At 38.5% G+C, this 15455-nt stretch overlaps 1 pseudogene; it reads left to right on the top strand.

Annotated features, from left to right (window-relative positions):
* Positions 1 to 7776: 7776 nt before the first annotated feature.
* On the top strand, positions 7777 to 11912 carry LOC119051279 (heat shock protein HSP 90-beta-like; annotated as a pseudogene).
* Positions 11913 to 15455: the final 3543 nt, after the last annotated feature.

Below are 15455 nucleotides of genomic sequence, written 5' to 3'. Positions count from 1 at the left end.
GGACAAAATATTTGAAAGGCACAAACTACCAAACTCATCCAAGAAGAAAAGAAAGCTTGAATGGTAAAGGAACCAAAATTTTGTCACACTGAAGCTGCTTTTTTGGATATTGATTTAAGCTATTTATTAAGAAACAAAATATTCAGAAGAAAAATTTTTGGTCCTCCCCATTTTTCCTGCCCAAAAGATCTTAGGGTGCTGCCTTAGCCTAATTTGAATTAAGTGTGGTAAACAAGAGGGCTTCAGGCAGGTGTCTGTTAGCTAGTTACCCTTGTGTCCCATTGTGTCTGAGTCATCTAGCAAGGATGTACCTGCCTCCTATGCTCCACAGCTCTTCCTCTACTACCTGAAAATTGCCCATTCTCACTTCCAAAGTCTAAGACCCAATTCTCCTTTCTCCAAAATATCTTACACACCCAATGTTGCCTTGCTCTCTTTAGAATTTTCATGGAATGATCATACCTATGTGAATTCCATATGCACATGTATTGTTTTCTCCTATTGATCCATCTCTGTCAATTTGGTATTAACCCAAACCAGAAGAACTTAGAAGGTGGGAGAAAAAATATTAATTTTTTTCAGCCTCCACAATGGCTTCAGACTCATTAAAGTAATTGAGTTCATAGTTTAAAACTTTCCAACAAAAAAATTTCAGACCCATATACTCATTAATTCTATCAAACACTTAAGGATGAAATAGTACCAATTCTGTATGAGCTTTCTCTGAAAATTAAAGAGTGCATACCAATTCCTAAGTCATTCTCTCAGGTCAGTAATACCCTGAAATAAAAGCAAGACAGGTGAAAAAACAAACAAAATGAAAAAGACAACCCTGATGCAGATGAATATATGGACAAAATCCTTAAAATAAGATAGCAAATCATATATATATGTATATATATATATACACACACATACACACATATGCACATATATATGTATATATCTCCAAAATATATATAAAATAATCAAGTGGATTATGCTGTTAATCCAAGATATTAAATACTATAAAGTCAAATAAATGTAATCCATTATATCAATAGGCCAAAAAAAAGGACAGTCTCATTATTATACTGATTGATGTAGAAAAGTTATTTGAAAAAACTCAACATCCGAAAATTCTCAGTAAAGTGGAATAGAAAATGTTAAGGTGGTGGGTGACACAGGCTGTGAAAGAATTCACAATGAAAAGAAAGTACAAAGAGTAAAGTTTTTATTTTTACTTTCTCAAGGGAGGGAAAGGGCTAGGTGCAGAGAAATGCAACATCCCTGAAGGGTAGGGACTGTGAGCTTTTATTGGGTAATGGGTTCATTGTAGACCAGGATGTTTCATTTGGGCTGCAACTTGTTTTGAAGTTATCTTTGGGTGCTGGGTCTGGTCCAGGTCCTCTAGTACTTGTGGTCTGGTATGTCCTGTTTCTTCAGTTCTCAGAACCTGTATGCCTTCAGGGAGCTTCCAGTAATTTTGTAGTCCTAAGGACAAAGGTTCATAAAACAATTAGAGTCAGTCACGCTTTACAGGGCCCAGCTAGCTCTGGACAAGAAGGCCTATAAAAGGGGCTTTTGTCTTATTAGAAAGAGAACTTTCTTAACTTTATAAAGGACTTTTCCCTAATATTAGAAGCAAAATTAAGATATCCACCCTCACCACTCTTATTCAACATCATACAAGAAGTCCTAGCTAGTATATTAAGTCAAGAAAAAGAAATAAATTTTCTACACAGAAAAATTCATAAAATTTACCAAAAAGCTCTTAAAATTAATAAGTACATTTTACAATTTGCAGGTTATAATATCCACATATAATAATCAATTGATTTCTATAGATTAGCGATCAATAATTGGAAACTGAAATTAAAACAATATGACTCATACTAACCTCTGAAAAATAAAATATTTAGGTTAAAATCTAAAAAAATCATGCAATACCCTGGGTACAAGAGGAGGGGCAGCCAAGTGGAGTTAAAGCATATAAAAATTTTGCACAAAATGCTATGGGACTACAAATTTATAATGTACCTTTTGAAGTAGTGTCTTTTAAATTTGCTAATGAAAGTATAGTTTTATCTGACACACAGACGAGAGACACAAGTAAATTTAAGCTCTCTCTTTCTCAATGAGAGGACTTCCAGCCAAGATAAAAGCATAGGTAGATATGTCTCGCTTCCTTGCACAACCAGAAGGACAACAACCAATTTAAAAAATAGAAAACAACCAGAACTGCCAGAAAATCAAACTGTGTGCAACTCCAACAATGAAGTTAAAGAAGAAACATTCATCCAGACTGGCAAAAGGGTGGCGACTGGGAGCCAGGGCAGACAGAACGTGCAGCTAGGCAGTGGCTGGCAGACCAGGTGGCCCCACATTTGCATGTGGACAAACCAGGAGGAAAAGCTGGGGAGAAAGATAGACCATGTAACCCAGGGTTCCAGTACAGGGAAATAAAGCTTCAGGACCTTGGGCTGTAAAAATATGTGGGGGTTTTCACAGGAGAAATGCCCAGTGTCAAAGGAGAGTCTGTTGGAGGGACTCATGGGGTCTTAGAATGTATACAAACCTACCCACCCAGGAATCAGTACTAGAATGGTCCAATTCACTTGTGGGCAGCAGGGTAAATGACTGAAAGTGGGACAAAAACTGAGCAAGCAGCATTGTTTCCTCTCTGACCCCTACCCCACATATAGCATCACAACCAACTGGGTTGCCCCACCCTCATAAGTATCTAAGGCTCCACCCCTTACAACATATCACGTGTTTCAAAACAAAGAAATATGGCCCAAATGAAAGAATAGATCAAAACTCCAGAAAAAAAAAAAACTAAGTGACAAGGAGATTGCCAACTTATCAGATGGAAAATTCAAAACACTGGTAATCGGGATGCTCACAGATATGATTGACTACAGCTGCAAAATAAACAAAAAAGTGAAGGCTATACAAACTGAAATGAAACATATATAGGGAACCAAGAGTGAAGGTAATGAAACCATGACTCAGGTCAACAATTTGGAACAGAAGGAAGAAATAAACATTCAATTGGAACAGAGTAAAGAAACAAGAATTAAAAAAATAATAAAGAGAAGCTTGAGAACCTCTGGGACAACTTTAAACATTCCAATATCTGAATCATAGGGATGTCAGAAGGAGGAGGGGAAGAGCGAGAAATTGAAAACTTATTTGAAAAAATAAGGATGAAAAACTCCCAATCTGGCAAAGGAAATAGACATGCAACTCCAGGAAGCACATAAAGTCCCAAAGTAATTGGACCCAAGAATGAACACACCAAGGTACATCATACTTACATTACCCAAGATTAAAATGAAGAAGAAAATCCTAGAAGCAGCAAGAGATATGGAGACAGTTACCTACAAAGGACTTGCCATCAGATTGTCAGCTGATTTCTCAAAAGTGACTTTGCAGGCAAGAAGGGGCTGGAAAGAAGTATTCCGAGTCATGAAAGGCAAGGACCTACATCCTGGAGTGCTCTATCCAGTGAAGCTTTCATTTAGAATGGAAGGACAGATAAAGTGCTTCTCAGATAAGGTCAAATTCAAGAAGTTCATCATCACCAAGCCCTTATTATATAAAATGTTAAAGGGACTTACCTAAGAAAAAGAAGATGATCAAAAATATAAATAACAAAATGACAACAAACTCACAACTATCAACATCTGAACTTAGAAAAACCAAAACAAACTAAGCAAACAACTAGAACAGGAAGATAATCACAGAAATAGAGATCACATGGAGGGTTATCAGTGGAGAGGGGGAGTGAGGAGAATTGGGGAAAGGGTACAGAGAATAAGATGCATAAATGGTAGGCATAAAACTGATGGGAGGGTGTCAAGCATAGTACAGGAAATGGAGAAGCCAAAGGACTTACATGTACGACTCATGGGTAGGAATTGAGGTAGTAGAATACTAGATGGAACAGGGGTGCAGGGCAGAGGGCATAAAGGGAAGAAAAAAATGGGACAACTGTAATAGGATAATCAATAAAATACACTAAAGAAAACCATATGCAGAATCTCTGTTAAAAACTACAAAATACTAGTGAAAGAAATAACAACAGACATTATTTTCATGAAATAGAAAAACCCAGAATAGCAAAAATGATTCTAAAAAACAGAAAAAAATAGAGCTTGCATACTCACATTATCTGATTTAAAAAATTATAGCATGCCTATTTTTTAATAATATTGTTTGCTATGTGTTGATACTTGAAAAACAGAAAAATGACAATTACCCTAGCTTGAAAGCAGCTGAATTTGGCACATAGTCATCCTCAGTTTCATACTGTGATTCCCTTTCTTTTATGTTCACAAATACTTCTGTGCCTCTGCTAGCCAATAGGCAAAACTAAAAACCATACAGATGTGTATGAAAGTTCTAAAAAGACCCATGCCTTGGTTAGGCACCATTTTATTTGAGCTAATGCTTACCAAGTCTGCCTGCTCTAGGCACTAGAATCTTGATCAATTTTAACCAGATACTCTGAGTTTTGCTTAAACAATGCATTAATGCAGCACTACAGAGCACATTTTACTACTTTTGCATTTGAAGTTGAAAATGATATTATTGTAACAGGGAGCAGTCAGGAGGGGGACCCTAAAAAGGATTTGGAATGGGGTCCAGAACTCAAGGTTTCCAGGAAATATTAAGATGTCCTCCCCCCCTCCAGGGGGAAGGAACAAATGGAACAGGGCCACTGAGAGCTGTTTTGCATAGCAACAGTTTTGCAGCTAACCTCTGAAATGGTCATTTAACATATCTATAACCTCTACCTGGTTTCATAGATGTGTTCAATAGCTGTGGCCATGCTCTGAGCCAGGGGGATGAAGTCACTCCTCCCCAAGATGTAACTGGGGGGCAGGTCCCCCGAGTTACAGTGCCTGCATGGGAACTTGGAGAAGATCGGCTCTAGGACATGGGACGACACCTGCCCAGACTCCCTATGGCAGCCCAGTAAAGCTGGGAGGATATGGGAGTCCTGGCAGGTGTAACCGATTGTAGGAGGAGTCAGAAATGGGGCTGCAAAGGAGGACCGCCGCGGGGATTTAAACGCAGACGCAGCAGCCATTGGGGAGAGAGCCATGCGGTGCTTTGGGGTGCTCCCTTAGGCCATGTGGCCTGGGAAGCAGGAGAGACTTTGCCTGGAAGAAGGGTGAAAACTCTTTGCCAGTGGACCATGACAAGGTACCACATGACTTTGGAGTAATTAGAGATCCTGCCTGGACGGTGACCCAACGGATGATGGCAGCAACCTGAAACACGGACATGTGCTTCTTTTCCTGAGATACGGTACCCTGAATTAGGGCAGGGGAGAAGGAAGCGCTGTGGGCATCTGCGGTTATCCTAAAGAAGTTTTATATTTTAATGGGGACATTGGGTCACTACTTTAAGTCTGTATAGCTTTAAATAAACCTTTCCTTTCCTTTTCACAAATCTCTGGCATTGAGAGATGTCTTTCCTTTGGCAGCAGACAGACAAGCCCAGTAGGTATTAGTATACTGTCCTTGGGAAGGGCCCTGTTTTCTGTAACAGTTTTTGGCATCCCTGGGTGGGCCATATATTGCCCCCCCCCCCGACCTCTGTTCTGTAACATTTTCTCTGCCTTCAGTGAGTTCCCAACTTCATGAAGAAGTCAAACTATAAATAAAGAGATTAGTGAAAAGCATAAGATAGGACTGAAAAACTGGACCAAGACCAGTAATGGAAGCCCTTAACTGTCATATACAAAAGTTATAATTTTATCATACTGGTGATAGTAAACCACTGAAAATTTTAAACAAGAGGGAGCTCTCACTAATGCATTGATGCATTCATTCATTCAATAAATGGTTATTGTCTACTAAACAGTAGGTGCTACACAGGATTCAGAGAATAAAAGGTAATTCAGCCATGACCCTGCCTCCAGCAAGCTCACAGTACCAAGGAACACTCCACTGTGTGACCCTGATTCCTTTACAAGTGAAGCAAGATAGTATTTTGAAGAAATAATCCATGAGATTTTTTAATCTTTTTCTATTACTTATCTCTGTCCCCCCCTTTCATTCAACATGTTCCAAATTAACATCCTCAGGTGAAAAAGGTGGCTGGTTGAAAACAGAAATAGGCTCGTATATTTCATGGCTTTTGTTTTTAAAAGCCTAAGCCCTAGGGTAGGGCTACGGTGAAAGACAAATACTAACAGTCGGATGGAGGTTTGAGCTAAAGGGTAAATGCTTTGTTCTCTTATCCTCTCTACCAGACTACAACCCTCCTCATATTGCAGAAAGGAGAGGATGGGGAGAAACAGATTTGTGAGTCTCAGAGCAGTAGGAAACCAGACCTGACTCCCTGCTGTGACCACGGAAAAACTGTAGCAAAAAATGAATGGATGCATAAATTGTCTAGACAGCAGATGAGACCAAAGGTGAGTTTGCAAAAATGTTTCTATCCCAAGCATGGCACAAAAGCAGCAGATTGCCAGCGCACCCTGAGGGGCTATATGGAGGCAGACAGTGGTACTCAGGGATACACTGTCTGAACATAGGGGCCCCATCCCTATCCCAGGACTGTGCAGCTGCAGACCCATGGCACCATCCAGGGGTGGGGAGAGCTGATCCCAAAGGTGACTGGATTTAAAGTTTTTGGTAGCCTGGCAAAGTGATATTTGCAGTCAGAAAAAAGTGCATTGTTTCCTACTGAACACAGTGATATGTTGTCCTACACAGCTAGGTAGGCAGGCTGAGACTTAGTCCCACTACAAATTATCCTGTGGCAGGAGAGGTAACAATTCTACCAGGTTACAGGCGTGGCTGCATGGGAAAGGTGCCAGGTCTGCTTAGAATGGCCAACTCTGAGCTAAGCTTTGAAGAGTAAGGTGGGAGCGTGTGAACTGGGGAGATTTCAGATAAATTTTTAAAAAAGGTGGATGCAAAAGTACACAGGTGTGGTAAATGTCAGAAAATTTAAGAAGTTTCATTTTATTTTCATATAGGTATATTTCAGAGACATCTGGGAAAATAAGTTGGAAAATCAGGCACAGAAACCAACAGAAAGGACCTTGTTTCTAAAGGTAAGGATTTTGTACTTGATGATTGAAGAGTGTTAAGCAGAAAAGTGATATGATTATAATGTCATAGAAAGACAAGAAAATATTTAAATGATCATGATTTTTGCTATGTGATATAAAACCACATATTATTTATTAACTACTTAACATAAGTGTATATGTCCATATCTAACATTCCATAAAGCAATAATCTATTTTGCTCACTGTTTTAGCTTCTAACAGTTTCTAAAATTACAAGGTACATAACAAATATTTGTTAAAATAAATAGAAAAGATATCAACAGTCTTAGATTCTAAAAGGTATCCTGGTTATTCAACACTGTATTCTAAATGTCAAGTATAGCATTTGGCACATAGGTACTCAGAAATACTTAATTAAAGGAAGAATTTACTCTGTAAATGTGAAAAAGTCCTTAACACATAGGTACATCAATTAATATAATGATACAACCATTGTATATTTCTCATGTGGACCTCATTGCTTATGATAGGGATCAGGTGAAACCCTTAATGAAGCAGAACTAGTATAAACATCTCCCCTTTGGTCAGAGTCCTCAAACCATAGTTCATTTGACTGTGGTCATTTCCTTTACTGAATCCCAGTTCATAGTATTCATTCTCATGGTAGTTCCTAGCAGAGTATTTACTTCCACAACAGGGCTGTGCTCCCAACGGCAAAGAATTCTCTCTCTTTGCTGATGGTTGTTTGAAGATCAGACTTAATGGTCCAGCATCTGCAACAGTCTGATCTGTATGGCTCTAGTAGCCGTTTCTGTTTCAAGGTATTGTCCAGGTCTGCACCGTATATGTGAAGCAATTTAAAGATAGGACCTTCCTTTACTGTGGGGCCTGCAAAACCGCCTGCAGTGACTAGTACCTGGTGTGGCTTCTCCGTGCTGCTGAGCAGGAAGGACTTACAAATCTTTCTGGCTTTGAGAAGAAAGAAAAGACTCTCTAAGAATTAACAAAAAGGCTTTTTCTTAACTCTCCAGTTTCTTGTCCTGTATTGTCCATGAATGCAATAATATTTTACCTTAAAAAAGGAAGAAATTCTGACACATGCTATAACATGGATGATCCTTAAAGACATTGTGTTAAGGGAAAAATATGATTCCATTTATATGAGGTACTTAGAACAGTCAAATTTATAGAGATCAAAAGTAGAGATTACCAGGGACTGAGGGTGTAGGATGGTAGGAGGTTATTGTTTAATAGTGCAGAGTTCCCATCTGGGATGATGAGAAGTTCTGTGGATGGACAATGGTGATGGCCACACAACAATGTGAATGTGCTTAATGCCACTGGAATGTACTCTTAAAAATGTCTAAAATGATAAATTTTATATTATATATATTTCCATAATGGGAAGAATTATAATTTCAAGTTAGTTGGAAGCTCTGAGCTCCTGGGTAAGATTTGTACACTACAGAGTCGGCCATTTCCTTCTGGACCTCTTCTTGTCAGTTTCTTCAAGTATTTCCTCTTGCATTAATTGGATTCTCCAAAGAAAGACTTCCCAACCCCTTGCCCAAAGGATAAACCCAGGCTGCCAGCATTCTGAAGCATAGTGAGAGGAGAGGGCATAGTTCTTGTTAGTCAGTATGTAAATATTTATTTGATAGTCCTTCAACCCTACTTAGTCCTTCTTTCATGTACCCCTGCCCCAAACTGTGTCTGATATAACTCTACCCAGAAACCCTTGTTTTTCAAATCCTATCTCTAAAAAATAGACCCTCAGGCTTCTACTGGGGTAAAGGAGGTCTGCACAGAGAAGAGATTTTTATTTTTAAACCAATTTTTTACTAATCTTCCTGTTTTGACTGTGCACCTTAAGCTCTCCTTCTAGAGATAACTGATAACTGATACCACCAATTTCTAAACATTTTTTGATTCTTCAGTGTCATCCATTATATCAGCTGGTCCTCCTTCTGGTTTAAGATTTTGTATTTCTCTCTCTTGGGTCACCCCCTTGAATGCTTCTTGTGTAGTATATGAACTGGACACAGTCTCTGCCCACCTTGCTCTCTTGTACTTACATCCCTTCACCTTCAAGATGCCTGAGGAAAAACAAGCAAGCATCATTGCTCCCTCTCTGACCCCACCCCCACATACAGCATCACAACCCAGCCACTGGGTTGCCATGCCCTGGTAAACACCTAAGGCTCCGCCCCTCATACTTAACAGGTGCAAACAGGCTGAAACATTATAGCTCAGGCAGAAGAACAGCTCAAAGCCCCAGAGCCAATACTTCTAAGTGACCAAGAGATATGCAACCTATCGGATGCACAGTTCAAAACACTGGTGATCAGGATGCTCACACAACTGGTTGATTTTGGTTGCAAATTAGATTAAAAAAATGAAGGCTACACTAAGTGAAATGAAGGAGAACACACGGGGATCCAATAGTGATGGAAAGAAAACTGGGACTCAAATGAATGTAGTGGACCAGAAGGAAGAAAGAAACAACCAAACGGAAAAGAATTAAGAAACAAGAATTCAAAAAAAATGAGGAGAGGCTTAGGAACCTCCAGGACGTCTTTAAACATTCCAACATCTGAATTATAGGGGTACCAGAAGTGGAAGAGAAACAGCCATGTGTGGAAAACTTATTGGAAGAAATAATAAAGGAGAATTTCCCCAATCAGGCAGAGGCAATAGACTTCCAGAAAATCCAGGAAGCTCAGAGAGTTGCAAAAAAGGTGGTCCCAAGGAGAAACACACCAAAGCACATCATAATTACATTACCCAAGATGAAAATTAAGCAGAGAATCCTAGAATCAGCAAGAAAAAAGGAGACAGTTACCTATGAAGGAGTTTCCATAAGACTGTCAGCTGATTTCTCAAAAGAGACTTTACAGGAAATAAGGGGTTGGAAAGAAGTATTCCAAGTCATGAAATGCAAGGACCTACATCCAAGATTGCTCTATCCAGCAAAGCTTTCATTTAGAATGGAAGGGCAGATAAAGTACTACTCAGATAAGGTCAAGTTAAAGGAATTCATCATCACCAAGCCCTTATTATATGAAATCTTAAAGGGATTTATCTAAGAAAAAGGAGTTAAAAATATGAACAGTGAAAGGATAGCAAACTCACAGTTATTAACAACCACACCTAAAACTAAAGCAAACTAAGCAGACAGCTAGATCAGGAGTGGAGCCACAGAAATGGAGATCACATGGAGGGCTATCAACAGGGGAGGGGCAGGAAGAGAAGTGCAGGAGAAGGTACAAAGAGTAAGTAGCATAGATGGTGGGGAGAAAATAGACAGGGGGAGGGCAAGTGTGGGAAATGTAGAAGCTAAAGAACTTAACAACACGTGGGCATGAACTAAAGGGGGGGAAGGTGGCGGGGAACAGGTGTGCAGAGTGGAGAGGAATGAAAGGGGAAAATGGGACAACTGTGATGGTATAATCAATAAAACATATTTAAAAAAATAAAGGAAATTAAAAAAGAAAACAAAGAAGATTAAGGAGAAGTATATTGATCAGGAAGAACTGAACAAGACCAAATTCATTTGAACCAGAAACCCTGATGACACTGTCCAGGAGGAATATAGAGAATTCTTTAAGAGTCTTACTAATGTCTGGGAAGACCACTTGGCAGTCAAGCACTTTTATGTATAAGATTAGTTGGAATTAAGGGCACTCCTATTTATTCCCATCGGGCTCATTTTGATGTCTTTGGGAACAAGAATAAAAACAACATCAAACTCCATGTCCACCATGTGTTCATCATGGACAGCTGTGATGAGTTGATACCAGAATATCTCAGCTTCATCTGTAATGTAGTTGACTCTGAGGACCTACTCCTGAACATCTCCAGAGAAATGTTCCAGCAGAGCAAAATCTTAAAGGTTATTTGTAAAAACATTAAGAAGTGCCTTAAGCTCTTCTCTAAACTAGGGGAAGATAAGAAACTGTAAGAAATTGTACAAGGCATTCTCTAAAAACCTTAAGCTTAGAATCCATGAGGGCTACTAATTGGTGACCTCTTTCTGAACTTCTATGTTCCCACACCTCCCAATCTGAAGATGAAATTACTTCTCTTTCAGAATATGTCTCTCTCATGAAGGAGGCACAGATGTTCATCTATGGCACCACTGGTGGAATAAAAAGCAAGTTGCCAACTCTGTTTTTGCCCAGTGAGTGTGTAAGCGGGGGTCAAGGTAATCTATATGACAGAGCTTGTCGATGAGTATTGTGTGCATCAGCTCAAGGAGTTTGATGGGAAGAGCTTGGTCTCAGTTCCAAGGAGAGCCTGGAGTTAACCTGAGGATGAAGAGAAGAAGAAAATGGAAGTGAGCAAGGCCAACTTTGAGAACCTCTACAAACTCATGAAAGAAATATTAGATAAAAAGTTGAAAGGGTGACAATCTATAACAGGTTTGTGTCTTCACCCTGCTGCATTGTGACTAGCACCTATGACTGGACAGCTGGCATGGAGCATATCATGAAAACCTGGGAACTTAGGAACAACTCTACAAAGGGAAAGCACCTGAAGATAAACCTCAACCACCCCATTGTGGAGACTCTGGCAGAAGGAGAAGGCAGACAAGAATGACAAAACCATCAAGGACCTTGTGGTGCTGCTGTTTAGTCTCTTTTGGCTTCTCTCTCAAGATTTCCTAGACTCAGTCCAGCTGCATCTATTGTACCATCAAGATAGACCTACGCACTGATGAAAACGAAGTGACAGCAGAAGAGCTCAGTGTTGCTATCCTGATGAGAAACCTCGTATCCCCATCTTTAAGTGTGATGAGGATGCCCCTAGCATGGAGGAAGTAGGAGTTTCTACCTGCAGAACTTGTACCCTTTGTATAGTGTCTCATAGCTCCCCCAGAAGCCCTGAGTGGCCCTAGCCCATCTGGTTTCCTCTGCTGATGACTAGTGATTATTTTCTCTCTTGTCTTTTTGCCTAAGGCAGAATACAAGGGCTTCAAACCTTCCTTTCCTATATTTGACAACAGGTTTGGATTTTGTGTATTGTGGCATTTTTCTTTTGTTTATCTTCTTCTGATATTAAAGCATGCAAAATAAAAAATGCAGATTTTTTAAAGATTATATTTATTTTTAGAGAGAAGGCAAGGGAATAAAAGAGGGGAAAAAACTTCTATTGGTTGCCTCTCCTACGTATCCCAACCAGGGACTGAACCTGCAACCCAGGCACATGCTCTGACTGGGAATAGAACTGGTAACCTTTCGCTTTGTGGGATGATGCCCAAGGAACTGAGTCACACTAGTCAGGGCAAAAAGATACAGTTTTAATTTGAAAAAAAAAGACTTCATGTTTCTTAGGCCTGGTAAGTCAGTTACTATTTGTGCATATGCTTTCCAGCTTTCAAAATGTTATTAATGTTTTCTTCTCTCTCATTATTTTTGTCCTGGGTTTATGCAAGCAAAAAGAAAAAGATATCCTTTACTGTTATTTTAGTGGGGCTTAGGAGAGAGCAAGAGTTAATGTGTATATATGTTCAGTCTAACATCTTTGCCAGTAAGTCTCTTCTGTAGTTTTTACAATGTCATTTAAAAAATTGTTGTGATTTCTTAGGCTCCATTAACAGAAGGGAACCATCTGAAATAGGATAAATGATGGTATTGAGTGAAGTCTGGAGTACTATTTTCAGTTCTGGGCATAACTCTTAAAACTAGAAAAACTGGAATTATTTTAGAAGACAGTGATTAGAATATTAATGGAACAGTTAAAGGGACTAGGAATGTTTTCAACTGAGAATAAAAACTTCCAGAAGATGACTTCAAATATTCAAAAAGCTGATGTTCATTTATTCATTAATCCATTTGAGTTCTGCCATGTGCTAGGAAACATTCTTTTAGCATAGGAACAGAGTAGAAAACATGACGGATTCCTGAATCTCGTGGAGCTCACCTCTACTGGGGGAAAGAGTAATTTCTCCTGGATGGGTCCCCTGTAGAAATAGAACAAATGAATAGAAGCTATCAGGAGATAAATTTCAAATGAATATGATGAATAATTTCAAAGTGTTAGAACTGATCAAGTGTAATAGTTAACAATTTGTTTAAACTCCTCAAAAGGTGATGAGAATTAGGATCTCCAAAAAAAAAAAGTGTTTAACAGAGTGGTTAATTGTATAGACTCTGGTTAGAAACCAGCTACCAACTCTACTCTTTGGTAGCTATTGACCTTAATGTCTCTGAGCTTCTATTGTTTCACAGGTAAAATTCAGCTAATAATAGTATATTTATAGGATGCTGTGAGGATTAAATGAGTTAATGTGTAAAATATTTAGAAGATTATCTGTAGAACATAATATGTGCTTCATAAGCATTAGCTTATGTAGCTCTTCATTTTAACCAATTTTTTTGTATAAATTTTAAACCTATCTAAAAGTTACAAAAATAGTACAGTGCATGTTATATATTCTTTACCTAAATTTCCCAGTTGTTAACATAAGCCACATTTGCTTTATCTCTCTTTGAGAGTGATTTGTTTATTTCTTTTTTGTTGGGCCATTTGATTATTAGTTGTAGCTTCACCCCTGTATATTTCACCCCTACATACTTCTATATATAGTTTCCCATATAGCCATAATCAAGTTACCATACTCATTAAATTTAATATTGATACAATTTTAGTTTTTAATAGGTAGTCCATATTCAGTTCTCCCCAATTGTCTCAATAATGTCCCTTTCTTAAAGATCATAATCTAATCAGGAATCAGGTGTTGTATTATACTTAATTGTCATATCTCTTTAGCCTCTTTAATCTAGAACCATTCAACAAACTTTTTTTGTCTTTTATGACAGTGACATTTTTTTAGGAGTCCAGGACAATTTTTTGTATAATGTCCCCCAATTTAGATTTGTCTGATTTTTCTCATGATTAGATTCAAGTTTAACATTTCTGACAGGAATACTATTCAGATGATGTGGTTCTTCTTCAGAACATCACCTCAGGAGACACATGATGACAGTGTGTCCCATTATTCCCATCTGGATAAGGTAGCGCCTGCTACCTTCCCCCTTGGTTATTAGTAAGTCATCTGTCATGTCACATTCTGAGACCGAATTTTTTAGACAGTCTTTTACCTGGTGCTGTTAGCATCCACTGATGATTTTATTATCTCACAATGGGCATGGCATGGTCAACTAGATGAACAAAGAAGATAAGTCTGGTTCAGGGAAGAGTGCCATAGGGCACAGTGGGAGCTGATAGCAGGAAGTTAGCTCCACTTAGTAAAAAAAAATCATAAGCTTTGGTATAAATGCACATATCTTTGATAATTACTAGCTGAGCAATGCTGAGTAAATTTCCCTAAATTTAATCCTCTATAAAATGGGTATTATAATTTCTGTCTTACAGAGTTCACTTGTGTATTGATACAAAGGGAACCTTGATGATGATGGCTGCACTATTACAGGATGAAGACAATTATATTAATGAAGATGGTACATTTCACCAGATGTTGACTTTAAGATATACAACAGGTCATTGAAACTAAGGCATTGCCTCCTGGGTGTGGACATACTGGGAAGGGTAGGAGTAGCCAGAAGGAAGTAGCATATTTTGAATATGACAAAGTATTGTCATATTCAGACTTTGAATATGACAGCCTTTGAATATGACAAATTGTCATATTCAGCCTTTATCACAATTGGTGGTGGTACATCCAGTCTGAAATGCAATACAGAGGTTGTAAGATTCAATGTTGGACTATTTGCATAACAATCTCCTGAAAACACTAAAAATTATAAGGTTCTGAGCTAAGCTGACCCTTCAGAGATTCTTATTCAGTGTGTCTTTGGTGAGATTTTGGTTCACTGCCAGGGTAAATAAAGTGTTACATCTAATCTAAATCTAATCTAATCTAAAAGGTCAGTTTGGGAGAAGAGTCAATTTGTGTGTATTCAGGTTATAGGCAGTAATTGTATACTTGCGTGTGATAGCATTGGTCCGAACCTTGGTTTATATTAAGAATAAGGCACTAAGGTTTTTTATGGATAGGTTAAGGCGATTCAACATGTACATGGCTGAGAGAGTTGACACAGGAGTAGCTAGAGAGCTTTGTAGCTGACTCTGAGAGTCACAGTTCAGATCTGTGCTGTTCAGTGTGTGGCCACTAGCAACATGTGATTCAGCTAGAATGAAAAAAGCAATAGTTAATGCAATTTTAGGATGTATACTCTCAATGCTCAGAGTAATTTAAAATATTTTAAGGAAAACAACACTTGAATTGAATTCAGACTTAATTTTAAATTGATTAAAATCATGTAAAATGAAAAACTTTGTTCCTCAGTTAAGCCAACTCATTTCAAGTGCTCAACAGCTGCACATGGCTAGTGGCTATTACAGTAGGACAGTGTAGGTATAGAACACTTTCATCTCTGCAGAAAGTTCTATTAGCACTCTTGAGGAAGTGTTGATA

This window comes from Artibeus jamaicensis, unplaced genomic scaffold, assembly GCF_021234435.1.
Source record: "Artibeus jamaicensis isolate MK-2021 breed Jamaican fruit bat unplaced genomic scaffold, CSHL_Jam_final contig_482, whole genome shotgun sequence".
Lineage (NCBI taxonomy): Eukaryota > Metazoa > Chordata > Mammalia > Chiroptera > Phyllostomidae > Artibeus > Artibeus jamaicensis.
The sequence above is the reverse complement of the archived record's forward strand: the minus strand, read 5'-3'. Positions and strand labels throughout refer to the sequence as shown.